This window comes from Rousettus aegyptiacus, unplaced genomic scaffold, assembly GCF_014176215.1.
Source record: "Rousettus aegyptiacus isolate mRouAeg1 unplaced genomic scaffold, mRouAeg1.p scaffold_m13_p_5, whole genome shotgun sequence".
NCBI classification, from domain to species: Eukaryota; Metazoa; Chordata; class Mammalia; order Chiroptera; family Pteropodidae; genus Rousettus; species Rousettus aegyptiacus.
Window position 1 is genome coordinate 81,660,019 of NW_023416308.1, and position 6,000 is coordinate 81,666,018.

Consider the following 6,000-nt stretch of genomic DNA (forward strand, 5'->3'; position numbering starts at 1 on the left):
ATTGTCTACCATATTGGGAAGTGCAGGTGTAGAGCTAAAAAATGAAGTGCCTACAGAAGGAAAGCCTCTAAGAAGCAAACTAATTTGCCCCTCAGAACCTATAAAGTCTTCAGAATAGGAGGTACCGAGTTCCTTTAAAGGTAGAGATGGGCTTTCTAAAGGAACTGAATAAAGGACTGGTTGAAAGTCTGGTTAAGAATCAGATGATATCCTCAAAATCTTGTTCAATTACTGCAGCCAGGTGATTTCCCCTACTGGCATTGCTCAGACATCATCATTGATATCAACATCACAAACTTACTGAGTACTATGTTCCAGGTATTTCATATATCATAATTGTTTTTCCTAACGACTTAAAGAAGTAAGCAATATTATACACCCGTTTTACAGATGAGAATACCAAGGAACAGAAAGCTTAAGTAACTTGCCAAAAATTATGCAGTATAAATTGGAAGCTATTATTTGAACTCAGGTGTGCTTACTCCAGGACTTGCCTTCTTAACTACAAGTTATGCTCTCTGGGCTCATGGATAAAAGGTGCAGCTTAGGGATGTGGTGACTGATGAGATATGACTTCTAAGAGATGCAGAGTAATCTGGGGTGATTTCCACCCCCCCATTCTGGCTTGAATGACTGGTTAAACATTGATCCTACTTAATAGGATTTTAAGAACAGAAGAATGAGGTTTGTGAGAAAGATAATAAGTTCAGATTTTGAGTAGCTGAGTTTGAGTTTCCATGAAATATCCATGTAGAGCTAACCAGTTGGATGTATGGATCTAAGGCTCAGAAGAAATGTTTGGGCTGGAAACAAATGTGGAGGAGATCCACACATCAATAGTAATGAAATTTGGGAGAAGATAATATTAGCAAGATTGCTCAAGAAAACTGATGAGGCCACAATAGAAAACTACGTTACTATGTTATACCATTATGTCGAAGTTTCCAAGTATTAAGACAGAAATGCAGGAGAAAAGAGAGTGACCAGGTGTGAAAATCTTGAATAAATGAAGAGTTATTGGAAGGTTGGAAGGTAACAGGAACAGAAGGTGTACCGAGCAGCCGGATGACATGCTCTTCTACAGAGTTGTCATTTGTTTTCAGAGTAGTTACAGCAGCGGCTCATAGGCACACTTCTAAGTGTTTTACATACACAAATGCATTGATGATAATACAAAACTTCTCAAATAAATGCCAGCAATTATTAGTAACTGCTTGATTTAATGCTATTTTTTGTCATTCTACACTTAGAACAAATCTCTTTTTCTCTTACCTGCAGCCTCACTGTCACAGAACTTATAAATTGCTCCCTAGCAGCTCTCACCTATGTGGGTGGTGTTCTTATTCCCAAGCTAAATGCCTTCTCAACATTCCTGACTTACCTCCTTCCTGCTTTCTTGACACCCATCTTCAAAACAGAAACAAACTGCTTGCAGACCACAAGACCCAGGAAGGAGAACCTTCCTTCCTCTGGTATGCAGTAGGCAGCAGAGAGGGGCACTCCCAGCCTGAGGTCCCAAGGAGTAGGGGAACTTTGTTTGCCTCCTTCTTCTTGGAATGCATTTCTATTCTGCCTTTTAATGACCAGTAGGGCTCTCTGACGTAAGGCACTTGAGGACCTACAGCTGGAGCCACTTAACTGCAGCTGCTGCCAACTGAGCGGGGGTCCCTGAACTCTTCCTCCAAGAATGGCATTGAAAGCCACTCAATTGTGAAGTTGGCATAGAGTCATTGATCATAGTCTGACCTTTAGCCTGCTCTCAAATAGGCTGTTGACTTACTTCTGTTACTTATATTAATGATTCTCAAACTTGATGTTTTCTGATGTCAGATCTTAAGTCCAGAAAGCACAGTAAGGGGAAATTAGAGAGGGGTAGGAGATGGAGTCAGAGTAAAATGTGTACTGAGCAGTAAGGCCATGTGAAGATGGATGATCTGGGAGGCTTGGACTTTGGATGGTAGCCAAGGTGATTGGTCAGGGGTCATGATCACATTAGTCCTGGAAGTGGCCTAGAGCAAGGAGGAAACACAAAGTTACAGTCTAGAGTATTTAGCTGGGCCAGATTAATTGTTGTAGCCAGGTAGGGTGTGGGCCTTTCTTTAGGGGACAGAGCTGTTAGGCAGCTAGCTCATGGAGCTGGGGAAGCTTGGGGTAGAGCCTGGAATGGCTGCCCTCTGGTGGCTGGTGGTATTATAGAGGTATTATGCATGATTCAAGACCTTGAAAAATTCAGGTCTTATCCATTAAGTGAGGGCTCAGTTTTTTCAATTAAATACTGGTGGAGAACTGAGATCAGAAGTCTGGCAGCTATATGCTAAAGACAAAATGAATGACAGAAAGTAAAGATGGCAAGTACAGCTTGCACTGTATGGAGATTGCATGGAAAGAAAAGATGAAAGGTACTGTGATAACTGTACCTGTCTGGGTTTTGAGAGAAGCTTGTTATTTTCTAAATAAAGACAAGGCTTGAGTATGTTTATACATGCAGGGGGAAGACATTAGAAATGGAAAGATGGAAAATATAGGAGCAAGGGGACCAGTGTTGAAGCAAAGCCCAGATCTGGAACAGACATAAGGAACAATTAAGAACCCAGCAGTAGGGATCGGCTTAGTGAAAAAGAAATGGAGTGAGTTCAGGCATGCGTAAAAGGAATGGTATAGGGACAGCAAATCAAGGGGGTTCGTTTCTCATTGCTTCAGTCTTCTTAGCAAAGAATGTGGTCAGGCCATTATCTGAGAACAAGCAGGGTAGGAGAGGACTTGTTGAATGTGGTAAAGGTTTGGAAATAGGATAAGAGGTGTTCCGAAACCATTCCAGCTTGGCAAAGGGTTTCTCTTTGAGGCTTACAGGCAGCCAGGATTTTCCTGTTCTTTCTCTCTCTCTCTCTCTCTCTCTCTCTCTCTCCCTCCCCCCCCCGCTCCCCCCCCCCGCCCTCTCTATCCTCCTCTCCCCCCTCTCGACCAAGAGCACCTTCCAAGCTGCACGTTCTGGGCAGCACCTGGCATCCCAAAGCAACCCCTGAGACTGGCAGCCTCCAAGGGACCCATAGTAGAAGAACAAAGGTAGAAGCGAGACTGGAGAGGCCATTGGAGATCAGTTAGCTAAGCTGCCTTGTTATTGGACCAAAGGGAGAACTGAGGTCTGCAAAAGAGTAAGGATTGGCCATGGATAACCCTAATAATTAGTGGCTGCACCAGGATTGAAACCCAGGACTCCGAATTCTCAGTCTAGGCTTCTCTTCGTACTTCACACAGTCCCTGCAAGTCTGTCAGGTTTTTTTGGCAGTAATGAAGAAATTGTCTTCAAAAGTAACAGCTAGACCCTTTACTTGCTGAATTTAAGAAAACTGTTGCTTTCCTGTGCCCTTTTCCTATCTGATAGCCTTTGTGGAAGTGCGTGAGAATGTTGATCGCGGTGAATTGGAAGACTTGGTCCATGCAATCAACCCTAATTTAAAAATTTCTTTAACATCCGGGCACTGGTTGAATTTTTAAGGGGGGGAGGAAACTGAGGGAAATGTAATTCAAGGTATTTACTTATAAATAATTATGAAGTAAATTTCCCCTAAGATTCAATTGACATCTTTAAAACAAACAAACAAAAAAACTTCTAAATATAGGGTCTTCCCTAGAAGACAGGAGGACAAAGGAGCATTCACACAAGGTATTTGGAGAAGAAATGATTTCCAAATAGAAAATAAAAAATAAGATAGGAGAGAAGGGGGCAGAGAAAAGAAAGCAGAGGGAAAAGAAAAAGACCAAGAGGAAGAACGGACATGAAACAGCCTTCTCATAAACTCCCTGGCCACAGGCTTCCAGGCCCTGTCCAGACAAGGCCAATTCATTCCTAAGTCCAAGCCCTGGACCCTGCTCTGCTCATAAGCCTTAAGTGAGTCATTTTGGCTGCCATATTAAGTCCCAACTCCTTGGCCTCCCTTTCAAGTACCTGCATAATTTATCCCCTTGCCTCAAATCATGCTCTCCTCTCTGGACCAACATGAGTTCTGCTTATTTCTCTCTCAAGATACTGGTTTACTCAATTCCCTTCCCTCCTCCCCTTTCACAGTCAATCTTCCCTAATATATGAGGCCCAAACAAATTTGAACCTCTTCCAAAAAGCTCTCCTAGACACCCCAGCCCAGGCTGATTCTTTCTTTTACCAAATTCCTGTGTACACCGTTTCTCATGGGTTTGTTGGGCCTTTTCACCTTGGCAGGAACCCCAGAAGGATAGAGTTGTCTCCTCCCCATGGCATGATTGAGCACAGACCTGGTTAGAGTAGATATTTATTAAAGTATGAGGCTGCTGGTATCACAAACACACACTGATTCTGCCACTGCTCTGAACAACTAGACATCTTCCTAGCAATCAACAATCAGAGTTTCCTTGAAGAGTCATCTCAAAAGGTACAAACTTCCAGTTATAAAATAACTAAGGCCTGGAGATATAATGTACAGCATGGTGACTATAGTTAGTAATATTGTACTGCATAATTTAAAGTTCCCAGAAAAGTGGATCTTAAAAGTTCTCAAGAAAAAAATGTGTAACCATGTGTGGTAATGGGTACTAACTAGACTTACTGTGGTGATCATTTCACAATATTTATAAATATTGAATCATTATGTCATGTACCTGAAATTAACATGTTATGTCAGTTATAGCTCAATAAAAAAAAAAAAAGATACCCCAAGGAGTCAAATGTCAAAAAGTCCCTGATTTTGCCCACTTTAGGTCATTCTACCTTATCTACCAAATTTGCCCCCTAGTGACTGTGATACATAATTTTATGTGTCAACTTGGCTGAGCCATGGTGCAAAAATATGTGGTCATATAATATTATGAATGTTGCTGTGAGTGTGTTTGGGATGAAATTAACATTTAAATCTATAGAATTTGAATAAGAAAGATCATCCTCCATACTGAGGGTGGGCCTCACCCAACCAGTTGAAGACCTGACTGGAACAAAAGACTAATCTCTCTTGAGTAAGAATTTTGCAGTGGAAGATCTTCAGACTTGTACTACAGCATCAGCTCTTCCTGGGTCTCTAGCCTGCCAGCCCACTCTGAAGGTTTTGGACTTGCCCAGGCCCAAGTACCCAGGACACTGAGTAGAAGGAAGCAAGGCCCATAACACCAAACCTAGAATGAACAGGCTAAAGAAGGAAGGTAGGAGAGGGACAGGATGCACACAAGAGGGTACAAGTCTAAGAACTGGACATTGAAAGATGGGTAGAATTCCCATCAGGGATAAAAGAGTGTGATAAACGCCTGTCAATTGTGAATATCTAAAATCTTCCAATACCCTTTCTTTGTCTGATGTTCTTCATGTTGAGAACCTCACATTCTCAATGTATAAGACAATAAACTAGATTTTCCTTTGCAGATACGTAACTGTTTCCCCAATCAGATGTACCCATGCCTGACTTTGGTTTGGAAGTTATTTCTGAGAGGAAATAGCAATGCCTGGGCTGCCTATTTTGGCAGGCATAGGTGGCAGCAGAGGAAGGATGCTCCTGAGATTGGTGATGGCCACAAGCAGCTTCCTGACAGGCAGAGTGCCCGCCATGCAGGTCTGGGGTCAGTGGCAGCAGAGTTCCCTTATGAGGTCAGTTCAGTGGTGTGGTGCTTGGAGTCGTTCCAAGCTCTGGAGCCCCAGTGTACTCATCTGTGAAATGGAGACTGCACTGCTTCTCTCCCCTGAGGCAGCAAGTGTGATCGAGCCTGGAAGGCAATGGTGTGTGGGACCGAAATAGCAGCAGTAGCTGCAGCTCAAAGGCAGGTCGGAAAGAAGAAAATTGGAATCAGAAAAGGGAAGATAATTTCAGAGGAAAACCTACAGGGAGGAAGCCTCTGGAAGGCCCACATTCCTCACCCTAAAGCTTTATACAGCTGGGACTGGGTGGTAAACTCAGGGTGTGAGGACCCAGGCTTTCTGGCGGGGAGCGGTGGAGGTGAGAATGTCCTCACTGCATTTCCTCCCGCTCCCCTCCATGGCCACTG